This window comes from Drosophila ficusphila, unplaced genomic scaffold, assembly GCF_018152265.1.
Source record: "Drosophila ficusphila isolate 14025-0441.05 unplaced genomic scaffold, ASM1815226v1 contig_712, whole genome shotgun sequence".
NCBI classification, from domain to species: domain Eukaryota; kingdom Metazoa; phylum Arthropoda; class Insecta; order Diptera; family Drosophilidae; genus Drosophila; species Drosophila ficusphila.
The window spans coordinates 207,589-221,082 of NW_025064651.1; the positions used below are offsets into that span (position 1 = coordinate 207,589).

Genomic DNA, 13,494 nt, shown 5'->3' on the forward strand with positions numbered 1-13,494 from the left:
CCTGGGTCTCTCCCTAATGGAAATGGTTGCTTGTCTTTAAGTTTTTCTTACCCATTTTTCTGCTGTTTTGACTTATCATTCAAGATGCGTTTTTGGCCTGGGTGGATCTGTTGATGTGTTAAGATTCAAGTCCCTGACAGCCCCAACATGATGGTGTGTCTGCAATTATGAATTGTGGGAGAGTTCTGGACGGAATGCAATTCGAATGGGACTTTTAGCGGATTCAAATCGGGAGGTGCTAAAAAATTTGTGGGAAATGTGTCACTAGGAAATATTAAGGTTACATCGCTTTGTTGTTCTTAATCGTTTTTACTGAGTTTACAGAACAGATCAATTTATTCTTGAAACTTCAACAAAATTAGCTGCATTTTATCGATGCCGGAAATTTCTTCACCCGATTCTGGTGCACATTTGTTTTTCTTTACTTTCACGGACTTCGAGGCAGACCCCATTTCGATATGTAGGCGAGTCGATTCGTCATGTCGACAGCATTTTGAAGTCTGCTAAACCATATGTCTTCATCGTGTTTTATCATCGATTTTGAATGATAAATATTCCCGACTCAACCCCAATATTTTCCCTGCTGATCTTGCCTCTTGTGGAGTTGTGAGCTTGTTTTGGTTTCTTGTTTTCTTGGGATTGCTTTTTTATACTCTTACAAAGAGTCCTATAATTTTTATGATTTTGTTACATGTGATTTAAGTACATACATCGTGTATATATAAGATATAAAGATAGAAGATCCATATTCCTGAAATGTATCTTCTAATTATTAACTAAGATTTAATATTAATTCTTGAGGGTATTTACGAATTCCTTGTTGTCTTTTCAATATTTAGTCGTATTAGGCTTTGGTCCCAGCTGTTGGCATGTTGTAATTTGAATAAACAAATTGTTGTTGTTGTTGCGACCCCTCGTTGTTTTTTCTTGAGTTTTCTTCTCTTTTTTTTTTGATAAGAACTGAAATGTGCCGCAGAAGATTACGAGACCGCGAGTCTTTGTCTTGTTGACGCATTATCAGCGCCGATTGCTAAATGTCAAACCAAAGCAGTTCCGGCTTCATATATCAATTTCAAGTCATTAATTACGTTATTATTTAGGCGCGTTTAAAATAAAACTGTTGATAACAGTACCCCTGTTGAGCAACAGTGCGATTTTGTGGCAACCACCCGCAGCGCTGTTAACAGCAGGAGAGCGAGAGAGGGCCAGCGAGAGCGCCGTGGAGAACAAGTTTGATTGTTTGCTTTTGCTTTTACTTTCTGTGTTTGCCTGGAGAGAGGCTGCAAAAGCAGTTGTGTTAGCACTTTGGCTTTTTCTTTTGGAGTTGCCAGACTGTCGCTGTCTTCCGATTTTCCAAGATCAACTATGTATGTTTCCTTGAAAATAGCCAATTTGTCAACAGCCGTGGGGTGGTATTTAAATTCGATCGGTGGGTGTTTCTGGAGGGTAGGCCAATCAACCTCGTAATAATGCAATTTCAATGGCCATCGGTCGAATGCGGGTCTCTTGTCATGTTTTAAGTTTCATGTTTCGCATTCCCCTCTAAATAACTAAGTAATGAGCTGTCATTACGCACACCCATGAGGGTGGTTTCACTCGAGATTGTGGCATGCAACATGATCGATCTACTTAATGGTAATTCATATTTAATGTGGGCTTAGAAATGTTTGTTGTGGTTTGTTGGGGGATTGGGAAATTGACTGCAGGGGTGGAACTTCTAACGGGGGAGTTTGTGAGAACGGCCACAGATGAAGAACATGATGATGCACATATGGCAAAAAGGTTTTACCGAAAATGGTATAGTACATATATCTCCAATGAGTAGGGTTTATCATTTTATGTTGTGGAAATTGCAGACATAAAAACAAATAGTAATGACAACAAAGTGTTAAAATTATTGGTCTGCTTTATTTCTTATCAAAACAGAAAAATATTTAAATTTATTTCAACTAAATTATTTGTATTTTATTTTACACAAATTTTCATCTTTGAATGTTTCAGGAAATTAATAATAAACTCCCTACCAATTTTAAACATTTAACAAATATGTAGTTGTTGCGAGGCCCATTGTACTCTGTTCTCAATGCTGCGACGCTTGCAACAACAACTACAGTAAGTCCAAACAAAGGCAAAAACAATAAACAAAAACACACGCTCTCGGTTTTTTCTCTCTGACTCTCCGCTGTATTTACTTTGGTGCTCTCTCTCCCTCTCTCTTTGGTTTTGCCACGCAGTATTTTGTTGTTGTACGCCAGTGATGTATGTATTTTGGCGGTAAAAAGCTAGAAGGCCAATAAGAGAGCCAGCAAACGATATAATTGTAGATAGAGCCTTAAGATCAAACCAAAATTTTTGGGCTTAAGACTGTTTCTGGGAAGAATTTGACAGATAGTTTTTGCAAGTAATGATTCTGCTTTATTTTTACGTACTTTGCAAAGCTGAAAATAACACTTTCATTTCAATAGGAGAAAAACATGTTTCTTTTATTTATTTTTCCCCATCGCTAAAGCAGCAGCACTGATGGCTGGGGTGCGTTTGCTTTCTGGTTTTGCTTTCTGCAGCTGCTCCACTGAAATGTTCGGTTTCTGCCTTTCATTCGACTCAAATTTTCGCGCTTGTGCGGTTGTGCGGAGCGGACGAGTTGGAAAAACCAGCGAGGTTTATTATTTTCAAAACTCGGAGTCCAAATCGAATAGTAATATCCCCCCACATCGAAATATACGATTCATAACGCTCGCGAGTCGAAAGTGAAATTCGTCGGCGCAACGGTAAATCAAAGGCAGCGTGATTTTTGTTTAATGAATGGAATAGCAGCCAAAACACAATTCCCGCTAAATTAATCAAATTCAATTGCAAATAATTGTAACCGCTTAAAGTTTTCTGATCGTAATAATTAGCATTTGCAAGTCTATGCTAAAGTGTTTAACAGTTTAACAGCAAATAACAGGAAAATCGGTGATTTGGTGTGCAATAAGTTGAGAAAACCAGAAACCAAAACAGATTTGGAGATAACAGACGAAAGAAGGTACGAGTTATATGCGAATTTTGGTCTGTCATAAAGGTATACACATTCGGTGGAGTTTTTTGTTCCCCTTCCCCCACGAAAAGCAACAATAATGCGAGAGATGTGATGTATGTACGAAACTCCCAAAAGGAAGTTTTTTTTTTTTGTCGCAGGAGAGAAATAGAGACGGAGAGAGAGAGAGCGTGAGAGAGTTGTGCAGCATCCTACAAGGATGCGGATTTGAGTGTGTGTGTGTGCGTGAGAACTTTTGCAATAATGTCCTTGGCAATAAATAGAAGTTGAGAGCGGCGGACCATTGAAATCTGAGAACAGAAGTGAGGGAAATCAAAAAAGGATATTGGATAGTTAAGGAATAAAAGTACAATAAAAATTCAATTAACCACAAATTTGAGAGATGAAGGAGTTTGTTTTCAAACTATGGAGCGTACAACAAATAAAAGTTTTTAAAAGCTTTAAGTTTGAATAAAAAATAAATATTCTAAAAAAAAACTATTTGTTTGTTGGAGATTCCCACGAACGAATCAGACTAAATACTTTTTTTAATTGCATAAATTTTGTTACTATAGTAACTTAATAAATGACAGATGTTAAAAAACATGTATAGAAAACTTCTGATAAGTCAATTCACAATAGTTTTGAATTTCTAACTTTGTTACAGAGAAAGCACGCCTGACCCTGAATTAGCAAATGAATACTTTATTTTCACTTTGTTATTAAGTTGCTTATCTCTCGTAGCAATCTCAGCTGATTATTTTATTTAAAACAATATAAATTAATTCTGTCTTACATATACGTCGAGTACATTGACATCAAGTGTAAATCATCGCATGAATTAATGTATAATCGTGTATTATAATTAGTATTATATCACAGAATTGACAAATGTTTGCGTTCGCTCAAATTCCGCTAATCTCTCTTGAAACGCTCTCGAATGTTTATAAACAAAATCTTAATGCATCAGCCGGCAGATGAGATTAGTTTTTAGAATGAGGAAAGCAACACGCGTAATAATTTGAAATACTATGTACATAAGACACCTGTTATTATTTGTGAGGAAATATAAGAAATAGAACTGCTGCTATTTTGTTAGGATTATACGCCCATCAAATAAATATATGAACTTAAAATACTATTAAAATTGTATCTTCAAAAGCAAATATTGATTTTATGACCTTTTGCCCTGAGAATCTACTTAAAGATTCTGCTCGAGGATAGACATAAACGGATTTCGTATTCTAATTTTGTTTTTTGCCTCTGCCTTTCAAAGTCAAACATATTTCAAGAACAATCAATAAGAAGAGAACAAAACAGAGAAGAACACAAGCTACTTGGCGACTAAAACAAAACGAAGAACAAGAGTGGGCCAATTTATAATGCCAAACCATCGATAAAGATCTGCGCCACTAAATGAAGATTAAAATCGGCTAAAGCTGAACAAACTCTTGTCACTCACGAAATAAGATTGAGATACCAAGCGGAAAAAAAAAAACATGGCACAGTGAAATTTCTCGACACGCTCCCGTATCTTTCAGATACTTTCCTCAGTTTATGTTACCCTAGGGCCGGCTAATCAACGCGTGGTTGTTTCAGCTCCCCTAACCATTGTTATTAATCTTTTCGGTTTTTGTTAATCACTTCCAGAGTGCTTGTTTTACTTTTTTTTTGGTTTGGTGTCTTGGCCTGCATACAATTTGCAACACGTTTTGTGGGTTTTTGTTTTGCTTTTAGCTTTCCATTTCACTCAAGTGATGTTCTGTGTTTGCCCGCAGCCCCAAAAACCATCCATTTCGGGTTCCGAAACTCATCTTTCATTTCCATGAGAAGGTTATCGAATGATCTTTACATTTCAGCATTCGAAAGTTTACTTTGGTTGCTAATTGGATGCGAGAAACGCAATTAATTAAATTCAAATGTTGAAGGCTGTGTCAGTCTCTGGTGTAAAGAAAATGTTAATGCTTAAGTAGCAAGAAGCTCTAAAGGTTTTTTGGTATCCAAATTATTTAAGAAACCTTAGGTTATATATTTTTGACTGCTATAAAAGCCAAACTTCACAGGAGAATGCAGTTGGGTTGGGAATTTCAACTGCCTGAGTTTTTCAAACTCAAATTTCGTATTTATTAATATTTACTTGGCAAAGAAGCAGAACTCATCAGCTTATGCAAATTCAGGGTAGAAAATTAAGTGAATTTCTTTGTTCTGGCTCGTTCCGATGAAAGCCTGCTCAGAAATTCTAATGAAATTCACTCACAGTGACACAATTATGCGATGCCCTCAGGTGTGATTCGGTTGGTTCCTACGCCGAGTGGAAATTTGCATATGGATCTTCATATCTCTCACCCGGCCTGGGTGAAGTGTCATAAAAAAGTAACCCACATTTGGCCCCACAAGGGGTTTCCTAACGGACCCTAAAATGTTATTATTATAAGTATTTATTTTGTAGTTTTCTTCATTGTTTACCTTGTTTTGCGCAATTTTTTATGGAGTGCGCAAAAGTTGTTGCGGCCTCGTCTGAAGAGAAGTCGAGTAAGTTTTGGGTCTAGGCAAATAAACAGCGATGAAAGAGCCGTTAGGTGACCCCAACCAACCCTCGAGGGGCCAAACCAATTTGCATGAAATGTGGCAATAAAGAAGAAGAAAAACTATCAAACTGAAAATGCTGAGTGGCTGTTAGGAACTAAGAATAAGTGAAGTATGCCAGATGAGATGAAAAAGAAAAGTTTATAAAACCCAAAGAGCGATCTTTTATCATTAATACATCGTTCTATTCATTAATTTATAAGATCTCATTAAATATTTACAAAATTCCTTTAGATTGTGTTATGTACTTTTTACTATATTTTGTTGATGTTGAAATTTTACGGACCTACCCAAAGAATGTTTATTTTTTGGGTCATTGCCTCAATCTGATGTACCCGAACTAAGTCGGGTACTTGAAACAATTTTAGCCTCTTAAATAAACATGAAAAATTCCGAGTTTAGATACTCGACGTTCAAGTACAAACTGTTGAAATATTAACACTCAGATACACATGTCAATGCCTAAGCACACACCCTTGTTATTATCAGAATAAACTGAAAACCCACAACTTTAAACCGAACCCGGTGCCAAAGTTCTATCAACCATATAACATTATATTGACGCCAATCTGATAGACTACTGAAGCTAACAAAAGAAAAAAACGTTTTGGTAGTTAGAAAATGATTGAACTTGACTATAGAAGATAAACGCCATCTTATCAATTAACTTCGCACTCAATGAACGGCAAAATCCCGATTAGGAATTTGGTTTCTACGTCATTGATGAGAAATCAGGTTTGTTATCAAGTGAAATGAATTTAACCAACTGAAGAAAGCTGGGGACAAAGTTGTTATGAGTTTCTGCCTAAATACGGTGACAAATTTTATGATTCCAATGAATTTTAAGATGAATCCGACGAGAAACCCCGACAAAGTTTGAGAATTAGCCGGAAAGAGCAGGTGTCTGCGAGAGACTTTTCCATCAGCTGATTATTCAACCAAAACTTGTGCGGAGAGCCTCAAGCTAAAAAATGATTGGCGCTATTGTTAAATTTAGCATTGAGCATTGAGAGAGAAGTGCGTCACAGTTCTCTGAGATTTCATATAGAAACAATTCGCATATAGTAAACGCCAGGCGAGTCGTGTGTCTATATACTATATATACTTCTAAGGTTTCTTGATCTAGCCTAAGCTCAAACTACTGGGAAGAATCAGCTGATTGTTGCCATATGTCTGAAGCCTGCTATTTCCGGAACTTCATTGTACTCGTATTTTGCCTCTGCCTTCTTTTCTTATCAGGGTCAATAATTATCAGCTTATAGTTTTTCTTTATCTCCGAGCTTGATAGCGATAAAATAAACAGAAACACTTTGTTAATTGCTAGTAGCATGTTTCGTTTGAGAAGAAATTTGTTACCAAATATTTTATGCGCAGCCTGAAACTAGTTATGGTAATTTAATGCTTAATTTGCATAGAATATCTGTTTGTGATTAGATAGGTAAACGGGGCAGATAAACCATTCAGTTGGCAAACTGTCATTAATCAATATTGTTTCGGTACCAATTTATACACTAAACTAGTTTATTTTGTTAAGACTAACTAAACCCGAGACTCGTTTACAATTAGTCTCAAGTAAATACTGAAGTTGGCATTTCCCTTAGCACTTGTATACTTTTGTTGAAACAATTAATCACATCTTAATTTTCCTTTTTGCCTTTCTATTTGCAGTTTCGGTGAGTCAATCTGTCTATTCATCAGTGATTAAAATTCTAATGACGGAATAATAGGTGAATTCCTTTAAATTGGGTAAGCGTGTAAAAAGCTTAGTAATACCCTCTTCGATGTTAAACCAGAATGTTTAGCTTAATTGCCCTATTTTCTGTTAAATGAGCTCCCTTGATTTTCCACCTACTCGGTAAAATTCTACAGCACCGATAACCTTCCCTGGGCGAATTTCCAACTGGCAGAGAATTAAGCCTGCCTACGTCAGTTTCTATTTTAGTTGGGCCTAGCTTGACACCTTCAATTGAAATTGATTATGGAGACGACATCATCCACGCACTTATTTAATTAACAAAAGCCTCAGATAGCAAAAAAAAACATAAGATTTTGACTTGACAACCAATTATGTTTTAACACGGTTAAGTGTCTAAATCTCAATGTTAAAAGTATATTTTCATATGAGATTTCTAGGAATTTCCCCCAATGCTAAACCGCATTTATTCGCCAAGGGAAAGGAGACCTTCGATGGACTTTCCATGTTGTGGCAAATATTTTCGTGGGTGGCACACCGTGATGAACTACTTCAAGTGCACCACCGTCAGTGGGCAGAAACATAAGCAAGAGTCCAACAAGATTTGCGTGTTTGAGGCCAGTGCTTTTATAGAAACATACTTATGTACACATTATATGTAGTTATAATTGTCGCCAAGATCTTTGTTAGATTTTCTGGCTGCTTGTTAGCTTCTTCTGGCTTTGTAATCGAGACCACGCAGAGACATTCAATATGTTGGCTCAATGAGAATTCGTTTTCTTTTTGTCATCGGAAATTGGGTCTTGGTCGTGAGAGAAGCACGCACGAGGGCGTAACGCACTTGATGAGTAAACTCTGCGTCAAGTACTTTGGATATTTTGGTTTTTCAGCTTTATATAATATAATTCTCGATTCACTCACTACTCACTCACTCACTCACTGCCGATTGATAAGTGGGTCAAGTCTGAATCGTTTTGTTTTCTGCATTAGAAAAAGTGAAATCGCAAAATGTTTTTAACAGCTGTAATTAACTCTTAATCATCGACGCTTTGTTTGCTGCTCTTTGATTTATTTTTCCGTCTTTATCTTCCCTTGTGTTTTCTGCTTCTCCCCTCTCCCTCTTTCTAATTATCACTTACACTTTTGTCGTAAGATTCTTTGTAATTAGTCAACATTTTTTTCAAGTCGCAGTCTGTGATTTGCATTTTCTCCCTGTCGACCGATTAGATGTTGTAATTACTGTTTAATTATTTATTTATTTTTTATTTTTTCTAATGTTAACACCTTGGCGAGATTCAAATGCTGATTGACATTGGTTTTTGTCTAGACGGGGCGAGGAATATTTCATTAGTTGCGTGAAACTTTTCATAAAGTTGTTAAAAGTTCGATCCAACCTTAAGACAAGGTTAAACTAATTAAGAAACATGAGTGCATATTGTTCGAACAATTAGTATTTTTGCTTGAAAGCACAGTTTTTAAAGTAAAGAAAAGTGTTCCTATTTCTAAATGTTTTTCTCAAGATTTTCTAGGTTTTCCTTATATATTTTTGCAACTAAGCATTAGCCGCAAATTGCGGTGTCAGGCCCAAGTTAGCATTTTCAACTTGGCTCGATAGATTACACAACCTGCTCAAACTCAAATACCCAACGAGGCGTTATCGATGGAGGAAAATCAGGTGGGGAGGCAGGCGAGAAGTAGAGTGCCCACTTGCAAACAAGAGAGAAACGCCTAATTAAGTTTTTTCCCCCTGCCTGGCAACGAAATTTGTCAAAGAATATGGTAATCAAGTCAAATTGAAAAACTTGCATATTTTTAACCAAGTTTGTGGGCTTGCATCGATGTGATCGAGTGCTTGGTGCTGATTGGGTTTTCTCAACAAGATTCCAGAAAAAGTAATTGGTATTTCCAGACCACAAAGAAACTTTTTCAAAAACATGACTCAGCATTGAGATTTGGTTAGCTGATTGTATAATTAAACTTCATTCTACTTCGTTATCAGCTCTTTTCATAATTAATTAAATTTTTACTTCTCTTTTTGGGGTAGTAAATTAACTTTAATTATAGCTGACAGAAATGGAAATGATGCTAAAGAAAATAAGAGAAGTTTCTTGTCTGACCCAAAACTTCAATTTAAAAGAAACCCGAAAAATATACGTATGTATGTATGTACATATAATTTATCATTTGCGGACATTGCGTTTCATACTTATCTGGTCGTTATAAAGAAGTTCGGTTATAAGGTCAAGAATTAAAAGTAAAAATACGGATCTTTGTAAAATATTAAATTATTAAAACATATTTATATTTAAGTAATAAATTTAATTTTTTATTTTTCCACATCCTATTTATAATTGTTAGGAACTAGATCATTTCACAGTTAGCTGTTTACGTTTAATTTTTTTTATGATCCACACTGTATTTTTACCTTCCGCTTCGTGCATACTCATCCATAAATTTAATAAAACGAGTGTTCCGTTAGGTTCTTTTTTACTGCCCCACTCATTCCGGTGACCGCAAAAGCGATCATCACATTTCATCACCCACAAGAACCGCTTTCATCTCTCTGGAGATCTCTGACTAAGACTCCTGGACTTGTATTAATGCCTTTGCGATTATGCCATGACAACAACATCAGTATATATCGTTTACCGTTTAAAAAAGTCCAAGACGAAGATGTTTATGCACTTGAACGCCCCAACAAAAGTTGGTTCTTCAACCGCAAAATAATGAGTTGCAACAGCACCAAAAAAAAAAAAAAAAAACAAACAAAATAAATAAGGAAAAACAAAAAGAAACAGAACAAAGACAAGCGCTTGGAGAATTTCATCATTTTCTTAGCCGCAGACGACGGTGTCTTCGAGAAGCGTTTTGGGTCAAATCCAACCGCACCCGCTCGCAAATCGGCTCAGTGACTTGGCTCCTTGGCCAACAAGTCGACCAGCCAAGCCACTTGACGGCTGTCTGCATCCTGTGCTGGGCATATTGAGTTTCTGGACCCGGGCTAACAGCTGGGCCGAAAACCAGTTTAGATTTTTAACTTGTACTACGGCAGCTGTAAACAATCAGAGCTAACTGCCTGCCAGGCACTCAGCCATGAAAAATGAATGATGATAATGATGGTCAACTCAACTGTTTCCAGTGGGGAGCTCACTTAGTTCTCCAGTTCTCCAGTCATTGACCAAAAAGGCCCAAAGAGCCAAAGAGCTGCCTCGCAGCTCCTCGGCAGGCTCCTGAATTTTCTTCAAGAGCCGGAGAAACTCGATTTTGTATCTACCCCAAAAGTGCGAGTATCTCAAGTCTGGCTCAAGTCTCGGCCGCAGTTCTCAGTACTCGTACTGCCCTTTGCGACTCGCTCGCTTGCTTTATGGCCTCTCAGGTTGTGTGTGCTTTTTTTTCTACACTATTTTTTGTTTTTTGTCGATATGGAGGAGCCAAAACCGGTTGCCAGGTTCATAGGCGATGCTTTGTTGAAAGTAGCTATAGCTTTTGTATATATATCTCCCATTTATTGCTGCACTTCTAGTTTTGATTTGTCTCTGTGTTCTTTTCAAGCCAAGAGTTTTTACTTGCAGCTCGTATTGTGGGGGTTATCAGTTGAAGATCGTGGTGCTGAATCAGTTATAACTCGTTCTGAGCAATGTTTTGATTGTGGGATGGCTAACCTGATTCAAAGTTTATTGACTTTGGCTTTTGCTTATCGGTTTCCATTGGACAAGTTTTTATTTGGGCTTAGTGGCTTAATTAGGTGATTACTGAATTGTTTTATCCACCTACCGAACATCAGGTATTCATGGTCCATGATCGCAACCTTTGGTTGAGCTGCGGCCTACTCTTTCATTTGGCTGTCAGCCAGTTAACGTATTCCTCATTCTGCAAGTTGCCATAAAAAGACTTCAATTGCCAACTGTCAACTAGTGGGGAAACTGGTTAAACTTTTTTTTTTGCAAAATAAAAAAACTTTGAAACTAAAATCAAAATTGTTTGACTGTTGCATTTGGTGCACATTTCTGCCGGTTTCTCTTTATGGCCAAGACAAGTTCTTGACACTCATCGGCCGCACGAAATGGTAGAGACGCCCACAGATACTCAGATACACAAGTGTATCTGTAGGTAAAATATTGTAGCCATAAGTTGGCTACTTAAGCCGAAACATGGACTCAAAGAGAGATTTATTGAATCATACATTTGGTTTTGGTTGCAGCCGAGTGATTCGACAAACGCAGGAGCAATCAACAAAGCGTGCCACTGGAAAACATGCAATATTCCCATTCCCCCCCTCAAAAATCTAACCCCCTTCTCGACAAAACGCATTCGTTATTAGTTTGCCCACATAATAAATGATGTAAAAAGTAGGCGGACTCGCAATACACCTCGCCAAAAAGGCGTAAAAGTGGGTGGAAGTGGCGGTGGAGGGGCGGCAAAAGAAATTCAAACTATAAAATAATTACACAAAAATAGTTTTTGCTGCGCACCATAATTTTTAACATTTATTTCTTTTTCGTTTTTTGGGTAAAAATGTGTTTTGGAAATTGCTAAAGAGCAGGCAAAAAAAGTGTTTTATTTCTATAAATTTGTGTTGCCTCTTTGGCAATCTTTGTTCGATTTCGCTGGTTGCTGGTAATGAGGAATCAAATACAATACATATTTTTTATGTTCACTTGAAGCCATTTCTCAAGTTGGTTTGTAAAGAAAATCATTATGAAACTCGAAGAGTTGGGGATTTTAAAACACAATTATATTTAAAAATAATTTAGCTATTGAAAAATAAATATGTATATAAAAAAATGTAAATGAAAAATAGTCAATTTAAAGTTTCCCGAAGTTATCACTTACATTGAAAAAAAACTATTAAAAAATTATAAAAAAAAATAAAATACTTTTATGTGAAAACTTATGTGGGTATTTGTAATTATCAACATATTAAAATGTTATGTTATGCCATAAATTACCTCTATGTGCTACTACACTTTATATTATAACTGAAAGGTAAAAAAGTGTCTTATGCACATTGAATGCCTTCCCTTGTCTATCTTCATCAAAATAAACTCCGGCTTGCACGTGCTCTGAACACCTTAGGATGCCTTTTAGATGGTAGATACAGATACTCAGCGACAAATTTAACTACTGCCAGCCTCAGTTGTTGGCCACAACTGTTGCCAACCCATAATCGTTTAGATGCTGTTCATTCCTCATAATGATCGTGCTCGCCAGATTTGGGGGATCGGTAGCCGGAGATTGAGATGGAGGCAGAGACTACTGTGCGCAGGTAAATCAAGGTGTGCTCGGGAAACAGCAACCAAAAAAAGCTCAGGAAAATAAAGAGAAAAAAAAAGCTGATGGCTTTGCTAAACTCCAATCCGCACTTCACTCTCCATGGGGGCTGGTACGATGTGTCTGGTGTCTTGGCCTAACTGCTTTCGAGTATTTTACGTTAATTTACGCCAAAACTGTTGAGGAGATTTTCGCAGCAGTTGTTGTCTGCTTTCAGTTTCATTATGAGTGGAAAAATCATGCAATGGCCACGGCTTTTGGCTTGGCTTGGTTTGTCTCGGCTTGGCTTTTTGTATCTGACAGTTGCACACTTGGATTGCGAGTTGCAACACCCATTTTGTATCGTTACTCTGCGGTTAATCATATTTCTTTCGGTCTGTCTGTTGTTAAATTAGCAGCTGCGCTCAGCCAGCTTATATATTTTTTGTTTGCAGGATATTTCAATACGCAAAACAGCTGAAAGCGGTTTGCTTTTCGCTTGCATTTTATTTCGGGTTTTCCATTAGTCTCTGGTGCTCGTAGATAAGTGACGCTTCTTCTCGCAAATTTTTTTTTGCTGAGGTCTTTCTGGTTTTACGCGCTTTGCTGACTCTATGTGATTTTCCTAATTGGATTTTCCGTCTTGGCAAACACTCTCGCCATGTCTGCTTTGGTCTCGCTCTGTTTTTGGCATTGTCCAAAGTGTCAATTGGATTTGAGAACTGTTTCATAACAGATAACTTTCAGTGCAAGTGTGAAAGTGCCTGCGAGCCACATATTTAAGGCCAACAAAAATAATATTAATTTAATGATCTTCACATTGTTGATTACGTCTTCGATCGATGGCAATGATTTATTATTATTTTTTTTACGACCGGCAGTCGGAGTGGCTCTCAAATTGAATTTATTTGCGTGCCTTACTGTATGCGCACACTCCAACGGATAGAAC

At 37.1% G+C, this 13,494-nt stretch overlaps 1 protein-coding gene across 6 annotated transcripts in view; it reads left to right on the forward strand.

Annotated features, from left to right (window-relative positions):
- The first annotated feature begins 2,597 nt into the window (after nucleotides 1-2,597).
- The window catches only part of LOC108090038 (dual specificity tyrosine-phosphorylation-regulated kinase 2), a 51,513-nt gene continuing 40,616 nt past the window's right edge, over nucleotides 2,598-13,494 (forward strand). For 4 of the 6 annotated variants that reach the window (XM_017188532.2, XM_017188533.2, XM_017188536.2 and 1 more), the window contains exons 1-2: nucleotides 2,598-3,025; nucleotides 7,271-7,275. The gene's annotated coding sequence lies outside the window, so the exon portion shown is untranslated. Of the gene's footprint in view, nucleotides 3,062-7,270; nucleotides 7,276-13,494 lie in introns of all 6 variants that reach the window. The other 2 variants (XM_017188534.2, XM_017188535.2) reach the window with 2 other exon arrangements.